Raw genomic sequence first — 25,362 nt, forward strand, 5'->3', positions numbered from 1 at the left:
AATATGGTTCCAGTAATCGAAGAGTTCTGAGGAGAGGAATCATGTTTCCGAAATGTATTTAAACCGACAAACAGGAAGAAGAAAACTGAAAATCACAGTACTAGCTATTGACATATTTAGTAGGATTTTTATTTCTAAACACTTCAAAGAAAAATAGCTTTATAAGAGCTGGTTTCTAAGGCTGAATCCCAGGAAACTATTATGACAGTATTCAAATTTTAGTATCTAAACTAATGATGCTAAAAATATTTAGCCATTAATAACAACAATAATATTTCCATAGTAGTTACTATTAGATGCCAGCCGTTGTTCTAAACATTTTATATATATTAATTCATTTATCCACAAAATAAACAAATGATACTGGCACTATTCTAATCTCAATTTACAAATGATAGAAAGTGAAATACAGAGAACTTCAGCAATTTGTCAGAAGGTACACAGGTAGTAAGCAGTAGGAAGACAGAATTCAAGCCCAGGCAGTCTAGCCTCTAATTCTGTGTTCCTAAACAGTGCATTATACTGCCTACCTATTTTTTAAACCATAACCTGCATTTAAAAAAACCAAACATTGAGATATTAACATAAAAACTAATTTTATTAGATGGAAAAAAACTTTAATTATAAAAATAGCCACTTAAAAAAAATTTTTTAAATCATCGATTTCTGGATCAATCTAGTGATTTTAAGCCACTACTTAATACTTCTTCTAAACACTTTAGATTGACTGTTTTTATAATGTACAGTCCTACGCTTTTCCCCCAGTTTTTCTTTTATCCATGGAAAGTAACAGTAATATACTTTTCTCCTTCCCTTCCAATTCTCAATACATGGGTAATAACAACAATAAAAATAAACAATAGTAATACTAGCTAGCATATTTTGAGCTTGTCCTATGTGCCAAGCACCACTGTATGAGCTTTATATATAATATTTATAACAAATGTATGAGGTAGACACTATGATTATCCCCATTTTACAGATGAGTTGTAAAATAAGATTGTATGTTAGGAGACATCTGTTTGGAGAATACACTCATGCAACACCTGCTACATAATCAAGTTTAGAACATCTAAGGAGGACTGCAAATTTTAAGAATTGGATAAATCATGTATGATTAAATAATACAGTAACTTTCTTATAACCATAATATTATTGGCCTTTAGTAGGGTCTTTGTAAGATTATACTTGGCAAAGCTTCAGTCTAATGGACTAATAAGCAACAAAAGTTACTATTTCTACTTACAAAGGTTTCTTTTACTTGAATACAATTGAGGTTTTCTACATTGTTATTTTAAATGATTAATTTCAGTGATATCACTAATCCCAATATCTTATGTAATTATGTTCGTAGCTCACAAAAAAGGAAATGTTAACTCCAATTTAAAGAAGACTGTTCTATTTTACCTTCTTTCCTTTGGAGACCTTATTGCCCTTTCACCTTTGAGTACTTCCTGAACTTCTTACCAGAAAAAAGAATAAAACTTACTTCTCCACTGGTCTGAAAAACAAGTGGCAAAATAGTCTATCACTAAGTATGCTCAAACCTTATGTACTTATAAAAGTGCAATTTCCCCTTCTTTTGATTGTTTTCTAATTGATTATGGCTCAGACCTTTATTATTTGTGACTGGCTAAAATCACACTAAAGCTCACCTTAAGCTTTAATATTTAATTATTAATGGCACTATTTCAGGATTTAATAAGGATATACCAAGCCAAATAAATAAGGTTTGATATAGTGTTTTTGCTAGCTCACTTTAAGAGACACTATTATAAAATCTCAGATAACCAGGATTCTCATACATTATTACTTATTTTTTAAACTGCAGAAAGTAAAAAAATACATAAACAGTACAAGAAGATAAAAGAAATATATTTTTTAAAACATCTTTCATTCAGGAATCTAAACAGATGTCTCCTGGTGTACAATCTAACTGGCTCCTGGATGGGAATCATACCAGAGCCCACCATGAGTCACGGCTGATCTGTACCAACACTTAAGGAGGTTTCCTCTTGAACCTAGATGTTCTGCCAACTGGTTTTATTATTGAAGTAATTCAGATTACATGTCCTTTCATAACCCTATTTCCCACTTCAGTTTTAAGGACCTGTCTACTTGGAGGCCTATAGCACCCAGTTTGGGAGAGGGCAGGGAGGAGGATATGATTCTTTTCTGTCTCCCCATAGTATTTGCCAAATGAAGGAATAAGTGAGGTCCCACTCCCACAGTCTAAGGAAAGTACGAGAGTAAGAGGAGCAAAGTGAGTGTTATAATTAGAGCATAAGCACCCCTCGGTGTCCTGCCAACGAGAATTGTGCTCCCTCCACCTCAACACACATCCATATACAGATACAAACACAGTTTCCACAGTAAGATATATGATGAGTCACGGAAACAGGTAGTCTTATCTCCAAGAGTTGGGAATGTTATTCTCTCTCTGTGCATGTATCTAGCTTGTCTCTGTGGTCCTTGGATGTGCCCACACATAGAGGATACAAAGGCATGATATGCAAAACCTGCCTAACACCCAGAGCAGGGAGTGGAGAAACAATTATTCCATATGTTGGTACCACAGCAAGTACTCCATCCAGCTCAGTGTACAATATTCATAATGTGAAGTCACATATGGACATACTTCCACTGAAGACCACTTGTAACATAACCTCATAAATTCTTGCTTTATTAAGAGATACAAAGAACTTGATTACATATTACTTCTTGTAATTCTCTGCCTCACACATCAAACCATAAATCTTCTTTATAGTTTATTGCACTGGCCTAGTACCAATGAACCTGGAATAGTATCAAAGAAGTAATTAGGTCACAAGTAACAAATTTTAATTGTTACCATGTGAGGCCTTTTAAAAAAATAAGAATTGAGACCCCAAAAGAAGCTATAACTCGAGTTATTTTTAAAAAGGCAACACATTAGACACTGTAATTTCCCACCTTCAAGAACATGTATAATTGTAATATTATGATAGATACAACAGTAAAATATGATAAGATACAGAAGAATAAATAATCATCTAGATGAACCAGGGAATGCTTCCCAGAGGAAGTAGCATCTAAACAAATTTGAAGATGAAAAATTTACTGAGGATCTAGAACCTGAACCTCATGCAGGTTTGGGAAATACAGAGTGAAAATCTTGATCAAAACAGGAGGCAAAAAATAATCAAAAGAACAAATACTGGAATAAAAACTCAACCTTCAGAACTGCTGGAGAATAAAGCACAAAAGAAGAGAGAAGTTGAAGATTTTAAGAGAGTCTTTAAGAATAGGTAGGATTTTAAAAAAAAAAAAGATAGGATTTTCATATGGGGAAATATAACATTCAGGAAACGGAACATGTGAGGAAAGTAATAAAAAGCACTCAGGAAATTAGTAGCCCAGTTTTAGGTCCAGTTTAGAGAAAATATAGAGGAATGATTAGGAATTTTTCTTCATCTTCTAGTTGTTTCCCAGTGCTCTCACTCTACAGAAACAACTCTCATACTAAGTCATCAATGGTCTTTTTTGCTCACTGTGGTAGACAGTACAGTGTGGTGAAAGTGTTCCAGGCCTAAGTCTTACTAGGCCTTGCAGCTTCCTTTTCACTCCCATGGAAGGCTGCCACCATATAAAGAAGCTTGAACTAGACTACTGAATGATGGAGAGATAGAAGCCACAAGGACAAGAAACTAGGTGCCCCAGTCAACAGTCAGCACCAAAGTCCCATACATATAAGATCATTTTATATGTTCCAGCCCCAGCTAAGCCCCTAGCTGAGTGCAGCCAACCCACCAAATCTTAAGAAATAATAACCTGTTGTTTTAAGCCACTAAGTTTTGGGATGACTTGTTACACAGCAATACATAACCAAAGAAACATTAAATCTAGTGTAGATTTTCAGATTTACCTTCTAAGCAGCATTCAAAACTACTTCCCACTGTTCTGAAAGACATCTTCCTTTGGCTTTCTCACTCAAAGAGTCTCTCGGTTTTTCTCCTATTCTCTGGCTCCTCCTCTGTCTTCCACCCTCATGCCCAACCCAAATTCAACCTCCAATGCCTAGCTTTTAAGTGCTTCAGATTCTCAAGGCTCAATTTTAGGCCTTGGCCAATTTATACTCTCAACCCTAAACCCACCTACTCAAAGCTGGAATTACTATCTATACTCAGATAATATTTTTAAAATTCTCTATGTCCAGCATATATCTTTCTCATGAGCAGCAAATATTCTTCTGCCTCCTTGATATTCCCTCTTGAATGGCTCAACAGTACCTCAAACTAAGCATGATCAAACCTACACTCATAATTTTCCTCCACCCAAAATGGTCCTCTTCCAACATTCCCTAGCTCAGTAAATGGCACCATAATCAATCCAGTTTTGCAAGAAGCCATCTCCCTGTTCTTTACATACCCAAATGCAAATATATCAGCAAATTTTACTTATTTAATCTCCTAAATACATCTTGAAACTGTTGCTTCTTCTTCTACCAACACCATCTCTCTACCAGCACCAACCTCCTTTTCCAAGCTATTGTCAAGACTAACACAACAGGGCCTAACTGATCTTCCAACACCCAATTTTGTCTCCCTTCCCCTGCCCCACCTCTAAATGAAACTCTCTCATGGCTTCCTTTTGCTTTTAAATTAATAACAACATTACTTGGCATAGCCTCAAAGCCCCTTGTATGGTCAAGCCCAGCCTTCTTTTCCATCTTGTACTACAATCTCTCTTCTTTTATGCTCAAAGCCACATTAGCCTTCTTTCATTTCCTCATTCTCAAAACATACTTTCTCTGTCCATATGTGCTAGTTCCTCTGCCTGGTTCGATCTTCTTCCCCATTTTTTGTCTAGTAAATCTTACTCTGTGTTCAGATGTACAATAACATTATGAACTCTACCGTATAACTATATATAATTGTTAAATAATATACCAAATTATTCAGAATCTAACATAAAACATTTAGACTGAAATAAATCATAAACTAGTAAGTCAGAAAGTTAACTTAAAGTGCATAGGTAAAAAAAAACTTAAAAAATAAAATTAAAGTAAAAGCTTTGTGAATCATGTGAAAGCCTTTATTTTCTAGGTAACTGAGAGCACTCAATGCCTGAAGTACAAAAACCCATCAACAGAAACTTCCTGTAGTACATTATATATGTCCCTATCTGTGAAAACAGTGAAATAAGCTGTGAAACAGTTTGTATATATAAAAAATACAAAAACAAAAAATAAAATGTTTTCTTGAAATTCAAAAAAGTAGGAAGAGAAAAAAAGCCTAAAGACCTCAGATCCATACCAACTATTTTACGAAATCACATAACAAGTTAACAGCCTGACAATTCATCATTTACTGAACCCTTGTAATGTGCCAGGGCTTCAATTAGATTCCCTGCTTGAATCATCTTACTTAATCTTCCAGCAAACCTATTACCTAAGATTCTAAGGTGTATTGTCAATCAAATATTTCTTGGCTTCCCCCAAATTTAACATTAAATGTACATAAAAATTTTTTCCAACAATAGCATATAATTATCCATACAGTTGCATATCCCTTTCTCCTTCCATATCACAGAGTTTCACAGAGTTTGAGTCTAAGTCTCCTCTGGACTGAGTTGAGAGGTTCTTCTAAATTCCTTGTGGCCATGAGAAATTAAGCAGAGAATTAGGGTCATATTTTACACCCTGTGTGTATGACCTTGACCTCTTTAGCACCTTTAGTTTCAATAGTATAATTTCAAGGTATATTAATGACTACTAGCATTTCATTTGCATTTCCTATTCGATTAACCTTAGAATAATTTCATATTCTTATTTCAATTATAAATTATCAGACAACATAACGCTTCTCTTTACAAGTCTGGCTTTGGACAAATGTTTGATCCCTCAGTAATAATTCTTCATAATCAGTGAAACAGTAATAAGACCATCATATAGCTTTGACAGTTTTACCTCTCTTCTCACAAATTTGGTCATTTCAACTGCCTAATTAACTAGCCTAATTAATTAATTGGTCATTAACTAGCCTAATTCTAAACATACTGGTGTATGTTAGGTAATCTATTGTTTGTATCATATTTTTTGTGTATTTCAATGTTAATTCACCATAAGGTAATAATCTTTTTTTATATATAACCAAATGTAACCTGTGAACCATGCTTGGATTCTGATTCAAACAGAACAACTGTGGACATTTGTGAGACAAGTAGGGAAATGGGGATGTAGACTGGGTGTTAGAATATTTCTTGGACCCTTTAAATTTTTTGTTAAGCTATAAAATTAAAGTAAATTAAAATTTGGTAACATTTATTAGAATAAATTAAAATGTTGTTAAGCTATGAAACACTGCAGATGTAGATATATATATTTAGATGTTCTTATAGGTTAAAGATGAACACAGAAATATCTATGGGTGAAATGATTTGATGTCTACAATGCACCTTAAAATAATTTTCAAAAAAGTGTGGATGGTGGGGAAGAGGGGTAGAGAGATAAAACCAGAGAGCAAAATATGGATAATTATGAAAGCTAGGAAGGGTTCTTGAGATTTACTATTTTCTCTACTTTTGTGTACATCTCAAAGTTTCCACAATAAATAAAGTTTTTAAAAATATGGACATATGTAGGCTGGCCCGTGGCTCACTCGGTAGAGTGCGGTGCTGATAACACCAAGGCCACGGGTTCGGATCCTATATAGGAATGGCCGGTTCGCTCACTGGCTGAGCATGGTGCTGACAACACCAAGCCAAGGGTTGAGATCCCCTTACTGGTCATCTTTAAAAAAAAAAAAAATATATGGACATATGTGAATAACCAACACAACTAGTGAAAATGCAAGCAAAAGCCTCTGTGGAAAGGAAACCAGAATGGGGAGGAAGTCTACTTTTATTACTACCCCTCCTATAAAATTTAATTAGTAGACAAAAGTTCATATTATTTTAATTAAACTATTTTAAACTCTTTCAAATAAAATATAAAATTTCACCTGCATGAGGTGCCACAAAAGCAGGTAATTTAGCTGGAACAATAACTAAATGACCCCGTACCCATGTTTAAATATGCACTGACACAGGCAGTACCAGATACAAATATATTACAGCTTATTCTTCACCTAAAAACTGGCAAATTTCTACTAACGGTAATTTTCAGGCCCATCCTGGTTTCAGAAAGAAGATTGGAAATGAGTGGATAGTATTTCCTATAATCAAAGAAATACACAAATATCATTTTAAGGAGGGAGATAAGGAAACCTTGCCACAAAGAAATTGATAAATTTGTCTAAGTTGACACAGGTTCTAGAAAAAATAAAATGTAAACCTACATTCTTACCACGTTGCTATATGCCTGTAACATATCTGGATCTGCATCTAATGTTTATACTGTACAATGTACTGTCACCCTATTAAGATATGTTTTTCTGCTTGACCTTACAGTAAATAATCCCAGATTGCTGCTTTCTGGGTTCCTGTGTCTGCTTGTTTACAACATCACTTTTGAGTATCAGTTTGCTCAACTATACAACATATTAACAAGGTTGCTTACACACACACACACACACAAACAATATATACATAAACAATATAAAACAAAATTGGTTTAACATTCAAAAACTAATCAATGTAATTCACTACCATATTAACAGAACGCAAGAAAAAAAATATCATCAATATATGCATAAAAAATATTTGACAAAACTCAACATTCATTCATAATTTAAAACAAAAACCTCTCAGCAAACTGGGAATAAAGAGGAACTTCCTCAACCTGATAAAAAGATTATGTTAAAAATCACACTTACATGGTTAAAGGTGGAATAATGCACTACCCAACCCATCCCCTCAGATCAGGAACAAGACAAAAATGTCCATTCTCACCACTTCTACCAGTACATTAAGGGAAGAAAAAGAAATAAAAGGCAGACAGATACTGGAAAGGAAGAGTAAAACTGTCTATATTCAGACAACATAATTTTGTGCATAAAAAATTCCAAGGAATTTAGAAAAAGTTAGTAGATAATAAGTATATTTAGGAAGATCATAGGATACAAGCTCAAAATACAAAAAAAATAAAAATAAAAAATACTAACTATCTATGCAATAGCAACAAATAATCAGAAATTGAAAGTAAGGGGCTGGCTGGCTAACCTAACTGGTTGGAGCGTGGTGCTGATAACACCAAAGTCCAGGGTTTGATCCCTGTACCAGCCACAAACAACAAAAAAAGTAAATAGAGACTGAAAGTAAAAAGACCAATTTACAATAGCATCAAAATATATGAAATGCCTAACATGTGTAAAACTTATACAGTGAAAACTACCAATATTGTTGAGAAAATAAAGACCTAAAAAATCTGACAAATATGCCATGCTCATGGATCAGAATAACCAAATGTAAAGTGTCAATTTTCCCCCAAATTAATTTACCGATTCTTGCAATAGGCTTTCTTATATAAATTAACTAGCCTAATTCTAAATTTACATGTAAACACAAAGGACCTTGCATAGACAAAACAGTTTTGAAAAAGAAAAACAAAGTTGGAGACTTAAACTACCTGATTTCGAGACTTATTATAAAACTATAGCAGTTGAGACAATGCCGTATTGCCGAAAGACACAGTTTATCAACAAAATAGAATAGAAAGTTCAGAAACAAAAATACAAATACATGGGCAATTGACTTTCAACAAAGATGCCTCGGCATTTCAATAGGGAAAGAATAATCTCTTCAAAAACAGTATTGGTAACAATTAGTTAAACACATGTCAAAAAAAATAAACCTCGGGGCCGGCCCTGTGGCGCACTGCTACAGTGCGCCGCTTGGGAAGCGCGGCGGCGCTCCCGCCGAGGGTTCGGATCCCACGTACAGACAGGCCGCTCACTGGCTGAGCGAGGTGCGGGAGCAACACCGAGGGTTGCGATCCCGTTGCCGGTCCCGGTCCGGTACGGGCGCCACACTCGGGGTTGCGATCCGATGCCGGTCACGAAAAAAGACAAAAAAAATAATAAATAAAATAAATAAATAAATAAATAAACCTCAACATTTTCCTCCCATCATACACAGAAAATTCTAAATGAATCATGACCCTAAAAGTAAGAGCTCACACTATAAAACTCCTTAGAGAAAATACAGGAGAAAAATTAATTTTTGATTATACATATTTATGGGGTACAGAGTTGACTATAAGTATTTGTGTACAGTACATGATGATCAAATAAGTATTAGGACATTCATCATTACAAATCATAATTACTCTTTGTGTCCCTTACCCAATTCCTCCTTCCCCCTTTCCCACCTTTAGTAACTATAGGTCTCAGGAGAAACCTCTTAGTAATCCTGGGTTAGACAAAGATTTCTTAAATAGGACAAAGAAAACACAAACTATAAAAATAAATTTAAAAATTACTCTTCAAAAGATATTGTAAAAAATGAAAAGGCAAGCCACAGACTGGGAGAAAACATTTGAAAAGCATATATCCAACAAAGGTCTTATATCCAGAATATGTAAAAAATACTTTAACTCATTAACAAGAAGACAAGCAACCTAGTAAAAAGTAGTCAAGAGATAAGAACACTAACTTCACTAAAGAAGATACACAGTAAATAAGCACATGAAAAGATGTTCAATATCTTTAATTATTAGGGAAATGCAAATTAAAACCAAAATGAGATACCACTATCCACCCACTACATTGCCTAAAATCTTAAAACCTGACAAAATTCAAGTACAGGTAGGGTGTGGAACAACTGGGATTCTCATATCTTCCTGGTGGGAATACAAAATAGTACAGCAGCCAATTTAGCAAAGAGTTTGGCAGTTTCTTATAAACTTAGATATATACTTACTATATGATCCCCCAACTGTGCACCTAGGTATATACCCAAGAAAAATAAAAAATATGTATATAAAAAAGGCTTGTACACTAACGTTTATAGTGGCTTGATTCCTAATAGTCAAAAGATCCAAATGTTCCACATGGAAAATGGACAAGCAAATTGTGATATAGCCAATTCAATAGAAGACTACTCAGCAATAAAAAGGAACTACTGATACATACAACAACATGGATGGATCTCAAAAATATTATGCTAAGTGAAAGAAGCCAGCCACAAAAGACTACACACTGAATGATTCCATTTATATGAAATTCTAGAAAAGACAAAAAACTATAGTGACAGGAAGAAGATCAGTGGTTGACAGGGGAGCATGGTAGGAATTAATTGTAAACGGACATGAGAGAACTTTTTTGGAGTAATGGATATATTTTACATCATTGTTGTGATATTAATTACATGACTGTTTATACATTTGTCAAAACTCAAGTTTTACATTTGAAATTGCTATATTTTAAGGTGACAACAACAACAACAACAACAAAAGAAAACAGGCAAAGAAAAATATGAACACCATATGAGTATATTTAATGGCCAAACAAAAGGAAGGGGAAGGGGGACGCTCTAGAACGCAAATGTCATTTGATTTAGGATTCAGTACCTTACACTATACAATGCCACCTCCCTTCTAAGAATGTCTCCCTAAAGATCTGGATGAGAATTTTCATTCTCAGTCTTCTTCCATGGGGATACAAAAGACACATGCTTGGAGGTACACAAGCATACATACGCATTCTCTCTCTCTCTCTCCCCGACTTCTCCCTCTCCCCCATAGGAGTACTGGAGTTAATTCTTAGGAAGATAATCTATGTATCCTGCTCTCTACCACTTAAAGCAACACAACAAAATGGGAGCATCAGAGTAGCTTCATTATAAGGAATAACTGAAGTACTTTAAACTCTTAATAACAATAAATTCCTCGGCATACATTTCACATCGTAGCAGTATATCCATATTGTGGCTGAGAACCTCATCCAAGCAGACTGGAGCACCAGCAAATTCATTCATTCACTCTTTCAATAAAAATACATAAAGAACTAATGCTGTCAGTTAATGTATAAGTGGGCAAAAATCTCTAAAGTAATGAAAATTATTGATTTTAAACAAATTAAGTCAATTAGTAGTTCCTGAGCTACAGTAGAGCTAGAAAATAAAGTAACACTCATGACACAACTGCAGAATAATAATAATATATATATATTTATATTTATATATATAATATATATATACAATCAAATGCTAAATTTTGTGGCGTTTATAAACTTCATTCAAGGTATGGATATCAACTGAGTGACTACTATGTGCCAGGCACTGGGGTAAGCAAAAGGAATATAGGACAGTCCTTGCCCTTGTAGGGCAGTTAGAAAGTCTGACAGTAAGCAAATAAGCACACAGTAATCATAATTATACACTATGATAAATGCTATATAGAAAAGGATTTTTTTCTTTTTTATTTAAAGGATCAAAACGGAATCCTATACTCCAGCCTTGACTAATGCAGATCACAGAACCAGTAAGTCCCTTGTACCAATACTTCTTCTAACTAAACCTCTATATCCCACCTAAAACTCAACCCTCCCTGATGGCACAAGTGTTACATTCAAAGATAAGTAAGTCTTCTCTGTCTTCTCTAAACCCTACAAGAAGAATTAGGAATGTCTCCTTTTTGTACTGTGACAGAGAATAATAAAATCAGTAAAATTTCTTCAGTACTTATTATCATCTTTAATCATTACAACACCATGAGACACAGGTATTATTATCCCCATTATAAACACAAGAAAACTGAAACTTAGAAGAGAGAATAAGCTTATACCTCTAATTAGCTGCAGAGCCAGGAATCACACCGTGATCTTATGACATAAGCATGTTCTTTAACCAGTACATTTTAAATAATTACCTTAAATTTGAATTGGAACTACTAATATGAATTCATGACATATTTCCTTTTTCAGAAAAGAAATAACTCCTAGCTCTGTCCACTGAAAAGGCCCCAAAACAGTCACCAACTCAACAGCAATGATCACCCCTAAAACCCAGGTTATGGTCTCCATATACCATCTACTAATGGAACCAGAGCTGATTCCAGATCTGAGGCAAAAATGTACAAGATAAACTTAGAACAAGCTGTCATACTAGAAAACAAAGGAACTTCAAGCTTTAAAAGTATTATTAATTTCTTTACCAACCCTTTGATTTCAGAAACTGATAACTGCCCCTGCAAATCTGATCTCTCTTCCCTCCTTCCACTAATCAAAACCCCCAAATTTTAGCCAGACACACAGCCATCCAAGCAGAGATCACCGTTTCTACTCTGTCTTGCAGCTAGTGTGGCCAAGTTCTAGTGAACAGACTCTGATTGGAACTGTCATGAATAAGTTTTAGGTCATGCTCATATTAAGAAGCTGCCTGCCCTCTACACTCTTTACTCCTTCCCACAGGCTGAATTTCAGAATGTGTTTATAAAACCAGCATTAACCATTCAGATGAAAGTAAAGACAGCAACAAAGTACAAGGAACCCAGGACCCTAGACAATAGCTTGGAGCAGAACCACCCTAACTCCCCGACTATTAACCAGTACTGTCTTTGATGTGAGAGGAAAAGCTTTCCTATCTTTCTAAGCCACTATTATTTTTGTCCCAATTAGAGTAGCTGAACCAATATCCTAAAAATATACCCTGCCAGAAGCTTTTCAGAATCCTAGATGCTTGTCAATTTGTTTTCCTTTGTTGCAAAAAAATATGCATCTAAAGAGGCAATATATGTGTGTTAAGGGCAAGAAAACACACATTCTAATCAAACTGATGGTAATGCCTTCGTGATTTTTAATAAATAGAAAGCTGGCACCTCTAGCCTCAAGTCCCACTCCAGTCCCAATTATTCAGATTTGCTTGGATAACATAGACGGAAAAAAGCTTCAAATAAAATTTTAATGTTTTTGGTGAAGCCAAGGGTATTTCCTAAATCCCGTTCATCAAATATAATACTGCCTTAGGCCCTACTCATAACATAAAAAGAAAACATGTTAGTACGAGGCCCTTAGAGATTCATTTTCAATTTCCTCCTTCCCAACAGATATAGGAATAGTTCTAAGACTCTAGACTGAATTCCTCAACTTCCTTTCTCTCCCTAAGGTTTTATCCTCCAACAATGCCAATCTCCAGGTCTTTTTCTAATTATTTCCAAGAAGAACAATTCAAAATTCAAGGATATCCAAACTGATACAATCTGGTTGAGGAAAGGTATACGAAAGAGATCTGCCTACCCTAGAATTTGCTGCTTGGGAAACTCACATTTAAAGAATCACTGCACTCTGTTATGGCACCTTCATACTCTGCCAAGTATGAGAGTCTTATTAAAAAGGAAGGGATGTACTAAGGGCCACGAAATTGTTCACTTTAAAATGATTAATTTTGTTATGTAAATTTCACATCAATTAAAAAATATACAAACCTTAGCAAAAGCCAAGCACTTTACCAACCCAGTTAAGGAAAACTCTCAGAAAGAACAATAAAGACAAAGATATAAGTAGGGAAAAAAAAGACATAAGGAAAGAAAACATAAAATAATAATAATAAGGGATCAATTCAGATATTCAGAAAGAAAAAATAGAGACACAGGAGGGAAAAAAATGTCAAAGAAATAATATAATATCATTTCAGAAACTTAAAGGATATGAGTTTGCAAATTCAAAAGGACTTCAAAGGCCCAGCACAATAAATTTAGAAATACCTACACCAAAAATCATCTCTTTATGCCTGGTAAAAAGAAAAATCCTGAAAACTTCAGCAGAGAAAAAATAACCTACAGGTCACAGAAAACAGAAAATAAAAATGGTACTAGACTTTTCAACAGTAACACTCAAAAGCTATAAGTCAATAGAACAACGCCTTCCAAACTCTTATAGTTAAACTATATCCAAACTAGAAATCAAAACCTGCAATAAACAAATATCAATCAAATGTAAGGCCAGAACAGATATAAGTGGCCCAACCATGAATGTCTTAAGTTACCTCCCATGAAGCTGCTGGAGAAAATGCACCAACAAAGGAGGGCGTTTAAAAAAAAAAAAAATGAAGAAAGATGATAAATAACATGGGATCTAGAAAACAGAAGACCTGACAGAAGAAAGAAGTCAAAGAAATTCCCATGATTATATGGAGAGAAAAACTAAGAACACTACTCTCCACAGGCTTAGAGAACAACCCTATAGAATGGAGCAAGTAGCTAGAAGGCTCTAGAACTCTGAGGGAAAAAAAAATGAAACTGATAAATTACCTTATATGTCTGATCATATGGGGAGGCATTTTATTATTCTGAGGAAGAGTATGAGTATGAAGTAGTGATAAGAACTTAATTTTCTTAGAAAAAATAAAAATGAAATGAAAAACACTATATAGTGAAGTAATCAATTATATACAGTAACTGCAATGGGACAATGAGAGAAGAGAAGTGTAAGAAAGCCAGTTCCTCATCTTCTACAGAAAGGAGCCAACCAATAATGTCTACAAAAGAAAATTTAAGCAATGTAAGCATAAGCTGGGAATAGGAACCCAAAGAAACAGCTCTAACAGTTAAAAGTGGGAATTATAAGTAGTGAGGAGGACGAGTAGTGAGAAGAAGTAGGTAAGTATCTGCTATTTCTCGTAAGTAGGTGTAACCATTCATCCCCATTTGCCTGGGATCTCAATGTAATTCTTAATAGTGTTCCTTTTAACTTTCAAAAATGTCAAGTTTAGATGATCAAATTATATGATCACTCTATCTACTTAAAAGCCTGGTAGTGTATTTAATTTTTAAAATTATTTGCACAAGTTACTTTGACTAAAAAAATTACAATTAAAAAAGGAAATGTACTCAAAAGATATTCAGGACCTAAAAGTAAACAGGATTAAGTGACAGATAAAATATCTGGATCAGAAGGAGAAGTCAAGCCAGGCAACTAGGTGAATAATACTTTCACAGAGAAGACAGGAAAGATTGTGAGTTTAGGTTTAGACATGTTGAATTTGAGGTACCTCTAAAACAGCCAAGTAGAAGTATCCAGTACACAGTTGGCTAGATGGGACTAAAATGAAGGAAAAAGCTATAGGCTTTGCGATTTTTCAGCCTATGGGTAATAAATGAAGCCATGGGAGTATAAGATGGCACCCAGAAAAGTTACAATAGATGGTGGCCAAAGACAAAAGCTTTAAAAAAATCCAACACTTACTAAGAAGTTTTTTTTTTAAACTTTAAATGCTTAACTTTTCTTAGTATTCAAATACACATAAATTCATTGGCTTCAAACTACCCTTGACACATACCATTTGGACATCCCGGGAGATGTGATTCATGCATTTTCCATTCTACAAGTATTATAAAAGGAATTCAAAGAGGCATAAGAAGTAGATCTTGCTACCAGGAGTTCAAATCCAGTGGTAAGAAAACACTGTGGAAAGAGTGATAAGAACTAAGCCCTCCAAGTGCAGAGAAGAAAGCACAGCTAAATACCTAAAAGCTTCACAGGAGGTACCATTTGACCAGTGTTCCAACAAATGAGTAGGCTTTGGGGACAGAAGGATGAAGAGAAATAGGAAGCATTTCAGAATTATGGAACAGGCATTGGTACATAGAACAATGTACTCAGGGAACAACAGGACAGTTCGGTACCAATAAAGCACTTAGAATCAGTATAAAGTAAATAAACCATGGAAAAAGTTGGAATCAAATCATAAAGGGCCTTTTATGCCTTATTAGGGAGTACAGATACCCCAAGGTAGGAAAAAAGAAGAGGGAGAATGCCTAAATAACATCAAAATTCAATTAGAAAGATGAGGATGCCCAATTAGCTCAGTTGGCTACAGCATAGTGCTGATAACACCTAGGTCCAGGGTTCGATCTCTGTACTTGCCAGCCGCCAAAAAAAAAAAAAAAAAAAAAAAAAAAAAGTCTTTGGAATCTGCTTATAGGTGGAAAAACATATATACAATGGATGAAGCCAAGGAAATGAATAATATTGCCTAAAAGTACATCAGTATAAAGGCGAGAAAATCCACAATTAAACCAACAGCACTTAGGGCAGACAAATAAACTAAGGTCACGGATGGGGATTAGAACACAACAGAAAGCCAAAGGAAAGCTAGGAGACTGTAAACATAGAAGTCAAGAGAAGCTTTAAGAAAGAGTGTTCAATAACGCTAGCAAAACATAATGAAAGAGAAAAATTAAAAAGCAAATTTGGATTTGGAAGATGAAAAATTTATTAGTCACCTTTAAGGTAAAATCAGAAGCCAGACTGTAATAGATTAAGGAAGGTAGGTAAGTCAAGGAGATATCAAAAATTACTTCTAAATTTGCTGTAAAAGGAAATAAGGACGATATCACTAGGGAGAGAAAAAGGGTATGTGGGAGCAAAGATATGAGTTTTACCATATGATCCAGCAATCCCACTGCTCAGTTATTTAGCCAAAGGAAAGGAAATTAGCATACCAAAGAGATATCCACACTCCCATATTTGTTGCAGGACTATTCATAATAGTCAAGATATGAAATTAACCTAGGTGTCCATCAACAGACGAAACGATAAAGAAAATGTGGTATATAAACACAATGGAATATTACTCAGCTATAAAAAAAGAATGAAATTGTCATTTGCGGCAACATGGACAAGCCTGAAAAGATATTAAGTGAAATAAGTCATACACAGAAAGATAAATACTGCACGTTCTTACTCATATGTGGGAGCTAAAAAAAACAACTGAGCTTGTAGAAGTAGAGAATAGTATTGAGGCTGGGAATGGGAAGGGGGAGAAGGGATAAGAGCAAGTTGGTTAACAGATACAAAATTATAACATAGGAAAAATAAGTTCTAGTGGTCCACAGTAGGGCTAGACACGTATAATTAACAATAATTTATCGTATGTTTTCAAATGGCTAGAAGAAGAGCTCAAATGCTCTCACCACAAAGAAATAAGTTAGCTAAAAGAGGATTTTTAACGTTTCCAACCCAAAGGAGTGTAAATGTTTGAGATAATGGGGAAAAAAAAAATCAGTGGTTCCCAGAGTTTCAGATTAGGGAAAGGGGTAGGGAAGGGATGAACAGGTGGAGGAACACAGAAGATTTTTAGGCCGACAAAACTATTCCATATGATAATGTAATGGTGAATACATGACGTTATGCATTAGTCAAAATCCATAGAACTGCATAATACACAGAGGAAGCCCTAATGTAAGATTAAGTTAATAATAATATATCAGTATTGATTCATAATTGTAACAAATGTACCATACTAGTGTAATATGTCAATAATAGGAGAAACTGTATAGTGGGTATGGGGAAGATATGGGAACTATCTACTTTCTGCTCAATTTATCTATAAAACTAAAACTGCTAGAAAAAAAAAGAAATGATATTTGTGATGAAAGATATGCTAATTACCCTGATTTGATCACATACCGTATACATGTATTGAAATATAACTCTGTACCCCATAAATATGTACAATTAAAATGTATCAATTTAAATAAATTGATAAATAATAATTTTTTAAAAAGAATTTATCAATTTATTTCATTTGTTTTGAGTGGCTGAACCAGGGAGGCAGAGTTATACAATCATCACCACTAATTTCAGAACATTTCCATCACCTGAAAAGGAAACTCCATATGCATTAGAATCCTCCCCTTTTCCCAAGTCTCTGGCAACCACTTATTTCTGTTTCTGTGGATTTGCCTATTCTGGACATTTCATACAAATGAAATCCTGCATTATATCCATTCTATATCCATTATATGGATATACCACATTTTATTTATCCATTTATTAGCTGATAGACATTTGGGTTGTTTCTACATTTTGGCTATTACAAATAATGCTGTTATGACACTCATTTACAGGTCTTTGTGTGGACATTTGTTTTCATTTCTCTTAGGTATATTCCCAGGAGTGGAATTATTGGACCATAGGATAAATCTATGTTTAACTTTTGAGAAACTGTCAAACTATTTTCCACAGCAGCTGCATCATTTTACATTCCCACCAGCAATGTATGAGGGTTCCAGGTTTTCCACATTCTCACCAACATTTGTTATTATTCATCTTTTTTTTTTTTATAGCCATTATAGTAGATGTGAAGTAGTATCTCATGGCTGTGATGTGCATTTCCCTAATGACTAATGATGGTGAGCATCTTCTCAAGTTCTTATTGGCCATTTGTATATATTCTTCGGAGGAATGTCTTATCAAGTCCTTTGACCATTTTTGAATTGGGTTGTTTTGTTTTTCTGTTGTAATAGTTCTTTATATATTCTGGATACCAGGTTCTTATCAGATAAATGATTTGCAAGTATTTTCTTCCATTCTGTTACTATCTTTTCACTCTCTTGATAGTATACTTGGAGCACAAAGGTTTTTAATCTTGAGGAAATCCTAGGTTTTTCTTTGGTTAAGCTTCTGGTGTCATGTCTAAGAAACTGTTGCCTAATCCCAGGTGATGAAAATTTATGCCTATGTTTTCGTCTAAGAGTTTTAGCTCTTGCATTTAGGTCTTCAACCCATTTTGATTTAATTTGATTTAATTTTCTTTTTTTTTTTTTTGGAGGCTGGCCAGTGCAGGGATCTGAACCCTTGACTTGGTGTTATAATACCGGAATCAGCTACACTAAGACTTATTTTCCTCACTCCCACAGAATTGAAAATTAAGTGATATGTAAAGTTACATTGCAAACAATAAGAAGTAACACAGTTAAGTTTATACATATTTTCTTAATGATTAAGCTCAACCTCATACATTATATGTTGACACCCAAGAATAAAAGAAAGTTAACACAGTAAGAATTCTTCACATTCTGTTTCTAAGAAATGGTGCCTAGCACATAGTAGGCCCTCAATAAATATTTATTTAACAAAATTAACCATTTTCGAAGTGTTTTATATTTTTTTTCATTTTCTATGACTGTTAAGATTATGAGGAAAGAATCTGCAAATTTAAAAACATCATACTTCAGGTTCTTTCTTTAGCAGTTATTTCCTTGAAAAAAATCAAGTAAACTTCCCTTAAAGTATTTCGAATACTATTACCCAGTATAAGCATCAAAGAAGGTTCTCCTTATACCATATTTAATAAGGAAAGAAAATGATTAAAGCCAAAGTGCATTCTATAAAATTTAATAACTATCTGATTCTCAAGTTGGTAGTTCTTAACAATTACACTCTACTAATGCAATGTACATCTTCAAGCATTAAAAAATAAAACTTTTTTTCAGTTTCAGTAGTTTATGGTCAGTACCTGCTCAAAAGGGCAACCATTTGGCAACCAACAATATGGAAATACTTTTTTAAACAAAGTTTTACCCAACAAATTGCAAAGGTGAAGTCTAATTTTTTAACAACTTCGTTGAGGTATAATTACCTACCATAAAATTCATCCATTTTAAGTGTCCAATTTGATCATGTTTAGTAAATTTACAGAGTTGTATAACCATCACCACCATGAAATTTTAGAACACTTCCAATACCCTAAAAAGACCCCTTGTGCCCAACTGCAGTCAGTTCCCAGTCCACCCTCAGGCAACCACGAATCTACTTTACAAACATTCCATATAAATGGAATCACAAAAATATGTGGTCTTTTGCATATAGTTTTGTTTTTGAGGCTCATACATGTTGTAGCATGTCAGCAGTTTTCTTTTGTTCTTATTGCCAAATAGTATTCCAAGTTTCTCTATTTTATGTCTGGCATAAATCAACTCACAAACAATTGTATCCTCTTTTACAAAGAAGTAAAAATAGATGAGTTGCCAAAAAAATCTATTCCACACTACTACCACCATCTTTCTAAAATGCAAATCTGATCACTTTCTCCTCTACTAAAATATCTACGATGGGTCCTATCAACCTACAAGGCAAAATCCATGCTCCTTGGCAGAGCATACAATACAGGATGGGCCATGCTAATCTGTATAGTCTCATTTCCTGCTGCTTTTTTCTTGAACATTTCACTAATTATCAATACTGAGGGACATATGTCTTGCCCAAGCTCTCTTCTATCACCTTTATGCCTTTGCACTCATCTACTTCACAAACTTGAATTAATCTTTCAAAGTCCAACTCCAGACATTTTCAAGCCAGCTCCTCCTGCCTCACTTTCTCAACTGTACCATCTTATCAGTTTGTGTTTCAATCATTTTACTTATACCATGCCATAACTTTACTTATCTCTCTTAACAAACTCACAACCCAGCACCTAAACTTGTATCTAAACTTCATTACTATTCAATAAGTATTTGTACAATTAAATTAAATACACTGACTGCTATTGTTCTTCTGCTTACCTCATTAAGGAAGATCGACTGCATGAATAAAGCCAACTCTAAAAACGATGCAAAAGGGACCTAACAGGAATAGTACAACACAACTCCAATGTCTAAGGCAGTGGTCTGCAAAAAGGGTATACTCCAGGGGTCAGCAAACTATGGCCTACCAGCCAAATCCAGCCCACGGCCTATTTTTATAAATAAAATTTTACTGAACACAGCCATAATCATTCATTTAACACATTATTTATGGCTGCTTTGCCCTGCAGCAGCAGAGTTGAGTAGTTCCAACAGAGACCATATTGGCTGAAAAGCCTTAAATGTTCACTATCTGGACCTTTAAAAAAAAGTTTGCCAACCACTGGCACACATCATAATCCATATTATGCAGGAAGAAAATATCAGAACTTCTCTTGTATTCATCTTACCTTGTTAAACATTTACTTTTGTATATGTTTTCTAATATAATAACATTAAGACAGCAGTGATAAATACAATTTCTAAATTTTAAGATGTACATACATTGGGGATAGTGCATACTCCATATTATTTTTTGCTAATATAGGTGGCTCAATTAAAAAAAAACAACTAGCAAGTCTTAGGACAAGTTTTAGAGTTTACTTAAATTTAGCAGTCAAGATTATTACATGAACAATTGAGTTCCATAAATGCTTCAAACTACAGAGAAAGAGGCCTTGAATTAAGATTTTTCCAAACTGAAATGCTCAAAACACCTGTGAAGAATCTTTTTATGGTTCTCAAAGTATTATTTAAAAGATACAAGTAGTACCAATAATATTCAAGTTGAATGCAATAAAATATGAGCTACATAAATCCAAACTGCTTCAAAGGTAGCTACGTTTTTTGTTGTTGTTGTTGTTGTTGTTTTTTCTTCCATTTTTTTGTCTTTTTTACTGACCGGTAACGGGATCGCAACCCTCGGTGTCGCGCCCGTACCGCGCTCAGCCAGTGAGCAGGAACCGGTCTCCACATGGGATCCGAACCCTCAGCGGGAGCGCCACCGAGCTCCCAAGTGGTGCACTCTCCAGTGCACCACCGGGCCAGCCCAGTAGCTAAGTTTTTTAAAAGGTTACTATGATAGACAAATAAAATGCAAACTTGTCCTTCCAACCCCTGAAGCTCAACTGCCTGATAAATAATTGGTGCACGACAAATACACAAACTAACAGAATACCTTGCTAGATAATTTTTTTCTTAAATCTATCTGTACTTAACAACTTAATGTAATTTTGTAACCACAGTGTTCCTTAGCTATGATAGCAAGGCTATTCTGTTTAAGACAACAGATTCTCACCTAAGGCTCTGAAGAGCCCAAGAATTACCAAACTCCTCCCTTTATAGATCTTAAGCTTAGAAAGGTGGTTTCTAATAACTCAAAAGTTGGGGTCTGATCATCATCATCAGAAAATTTTTTTTTTTCCTTTTTGTCTTTTTTACTGACCGGTAACGGGATCGCAACCCTCGGTGTTGCGCCCGCATCGCGCTCAGCCAGTGAGCGGGAACCGGTCTCCGCATGGGATCCGAACCCTCGGCGGGAGCGCCGCCACACTCCCAAGCGGCGCACTCTCCAGTGCGCCACCAGGCCGGCCCGATCATCAGAAAATTTATAAGCTCAAAGTTATTTTACCAACTGAACCTGGATTTATCAGGTTAGGGTTGTCATTCTATGTTGAATCAGATTTTCCAACAAATAGTCACAGCCCCCAGAGAGAACTACACTCTACTCTGCTCACCTTTAAGGCTTTTTCTGAGGCCTTCTGAGATGACTAGCATCAGACTTTTGAGGAAGGCTAGCCATTAGACAAGGCTTTTCCCCACGATCTGACTGCTTGAAGTGACATCCAGGATCAGGTCGATCCTGTATCCAGGAATCACGACCCTCCCTGAGGCACCAGTCATCATGAGATAGTCAGTGCACTTTGGCACTTCTTGAAAACCACTGGGCTGCTCCTTTAGCTGAAAGGAAAAAAAACATCAAAACCACAACAAACAAAACAAAGGGGGAAAAATCAGTAATTCAATCTGAAAAGACAGAGCGTGGGGAAAAATATACCAAAACAGCCTTGTCTAGATCATAATGTAGCCTTGCGTTGATATAAAGACCATAGTTTCAATATCATTCCAGTTGCTACACAAAATTTATTCCTATACAAATCTAAAAAAATTTAAATCTACTGTATTACATCTGAAAAGTTTCAGTTTCATCCAAATAACTATGCAAATACAGCTAAATATGTATAATCAGGGTATTTATAAACAACTAGAAGCCTAAGGCTTATGTGAGTGCGCCCCTTCAGAAGACCAAAATACTCAAAATTTTCATTCTCTCAAATCATAATCTGACTTAGAGAGGCAATGAAATACCCAACCAGGCTAAGTTTAACAGAAAACTGCCAATGTAGTTAAAGCCAATCTACAAGTATTGTTAAAGAATTAGGCTTGCGTCCTCTTTAACTGACTTGACATTAGTACAAGGTACACCACATACACACAACGCTCCTGTCCTAGCAGTCTGTTGAATTTCAATGTCAATGCTTGCATGAAATACACAATTTTAACTGTTCACATCATGTCCTTAAATTAAAAAAAAAAAAAGTTAAAAGCTGATGAATAAATAATAGGATGATTTAAGGCTTATATATTTTATCTGCTTCAAAATAAATAAAAATTTTAACTATTGGAATCCAGAGAAAAAATTCTTTTTATTTCTGTTTTCAAATACAAATTATTTTTCTTAAGACATAATGTTAAAAAGCAAGAAAAAGTCTTTGAGGTAATTGTTTGAAAAGCTGGTTCAAAACTCCTTTAAGAGATCCTTACCCTAAAGGTAATGAAACTTTGTCTACCAACTATTTTAACTCCCTTTCTCCTACTTTATCCTCTAGCCCCCACACCTCACTTAACACTATTAATATCCACACAGATGCCCATGTTGGAAACCTGGAAATAATACTAGACTAGTGTTTTTTTACTTGTTTGAGAATATGATTAAAACTATGGACCCCTCTCCCCAGAAAAATGTGCATGCATACAGACAGACAATGTTTAGATATAATTTCAGGAAATTCACAGAACCCTCTGAAGCCCAATGGACCCCAGGTTCAGAATCCCTGCCAAATACTTTGCATTTTTCCTCCTACTTTACACATCATCTTTGAAAACCTGCCTAGCACCTACTGAATCGCTCAGATTTCTGCCTTCCAGCACTCACTCAGTTTTGGCACTCCCCATGCTTTTCCTAGGTTGCTACTTGGAGTTTGATAATTCTTACCATCTAACCACCCTTCAGTCCATCTTCTTCCACCTTGCTGGCAGAGAAACCTTACTAAAATACCAATTTGATCATAACAACTCATTTGCTTAAAGTCTTCCATACCTCCCTGCAAATGTTAACAGAATGAAGTCCTATCTCCTTAAGGTGGTTTCAATCTACCCTCTACCTACATTTAAAGCATCCACTCCTCCTACTACACTTCCCATATTCCAGTCATATAATCCATAATCTCCTAATACACTGTTTTCATGTCTTCATATTTTTGCATATCGTTCCCTCTTCCTAAAATGTCATGGCTCAATTCCACACTCTTCCCTCAAAACTTAGCTCCTTTCTTCATGCTCTCTCAGAATATTCTGTTTATTTCTGCTATGATATTTATCTCAATATATTACAAATGCTATTTACTTGCCTGTCTTCAAAGACAATTTGAAATTTGCCCTGCTTTCTAGGGGCAAGAGCCTTGCTTAATTCCATTTTTGTACCTAGAACACAAATATAGAACTAAATACAAATGCATGGTGGTGCCATTATTCTTGTACATAGTAACAGCCTGAGTTACTATGTATCGCAAGGGAAACTGTTACTGAATTAATCTAAAACATACTTTAACAATTCTAAATCTGAAGAATTCATCCTGGAAGGGTATTTACCAGCAACTCTATAGAAAATTAAGTGTAACTGTCACCAATTCTTTATAAATTGCCCTCAGATGGGTCACATATGTGTACATGAAATAACACTAGTTACATGGACATCCAAACCAGGAATTACAGCTTAGTAAGGATACCAGAATACTACATAATCCCTTGGCTAAAAACTCCTAAACCAGGATAAATTAATTACCCCTTCGCCTCTCTCCTCCTTAACCCCATCTCATACATGGGGTCTAAGAAGAGTCCTCAATACAGCACAACATAACCAGTAACTGCAGATTGACTGCAGTCAGCAGGAAAGTTAATATTTCAGTCCTATCCAATGACGTATTTGAAACCATACCAAACTTATTAGAAATTATCCTATTAAAAATATTCACAGAAGGCCACATCCCTATCCCTTGGAAACCCAATCCCAAGTTTAACAATTCTAAAGCTCAAGAATTGATTATTTTTATCTTGAACAAAATACTTTTTGCTGGCCTCGTAAGTCAAAAACATTTCTAACTGTTTTGTTAAAGTTGTTCATTTTCACATGTTTTTTGTGTAATTTTTTAAAAAATTATCTGCAGCAATATTGTGTTCTAAAACTACAGTTTCCAAATTTGATTGTACTTCAGAATCAACTGGGAAACTTATTAAAAAATAGGCTCCCAGATCCCTGCCAGATCAACTGAACCAAAATTTCTAGAATTAAGAGCCAAAGCAAGTATATTTTATAAAGCACAGTAGGTGATTTTGATGTAGCCATTTGAAAGCTACTGTTCCAAATACCACAGTTATTTATATATGGAAGAGCTAGAATCAGTAATAGTCTCTAAATGAAATTTTCCTTACATGTGTAAGAGTATCATCGCTTATTGGTTCTGGCAGGCTAATAAACACCCTCTGAATAAAAACTATTTTGATATATCTTACCACAGAATTCTAGGTAATAGATTAGTTACTGTAGACATACCGATTCATTAGAATAATCGATAAGTATTTCTTTTTATTTATTCTATTGTTGTGTCTGTCTAGAAGCATTCCTTAAGAGTTTTTCTTACTGCATGACCTTGAAGAGGTATATTCAATAAGAGTATTGCAAATGTGAATTGCTGAAAATACACTATAAATATTAAATTGAAATATTTCATCAACTTCTTTAAATTAAGCATTTTATTATAATTATATATTTTCAATATAGTAATAATTGCAGATGTATACATTTCTGTGACATACCCGCAGTA

The 25,362-nt window shown here is 34.8% G+C and overlaps 1 protein-coding gene across 4 annotated transcripts in view; it reads right to left on the reverse strand.

Annotated features, from left to right (window-relative positions):
- Positions 1 to 25,362, reverse strand: part of INTS6 (integrator complex subunit 6) — a 101,704-nt gene that overhangs the window by 47,402 nt on the left and 28,940 nt on the right. The window contains exon 2 of one of the 4 annotated variants that reach the window (XM_008565826.1): positions 21,937 to 22,159. The exons of the other annotated variants lie outside the window; for them this stretch is intronic. The gene's annotated coding sequence lies outside the window, so the exon portion shown is untranslated. The remainder of the gene's footprint in view (positions 1 to 21,936; positions 22,160 to 25,362) is intronic. 4 annotated transcript variants of the gene reach the window in all.

Source organism: Galeopterus variegatus, unplaced genomic scaffold, assembly GCF_000696425.1.
Source record: "Galeopterus variegatus unplaced genomic scaffold, G_variegatus-3.0.2 Scaffold208, whole genome shotgun sequence".
In the NCBI taxonomy this organism is placed as follows: domain Eukaryota; kingdom Metazoa; phylum Chordata; class Mammalia; order Dermoptera; family Cynocephalidae; genus Galeopterus; species Galeopterus variegatus.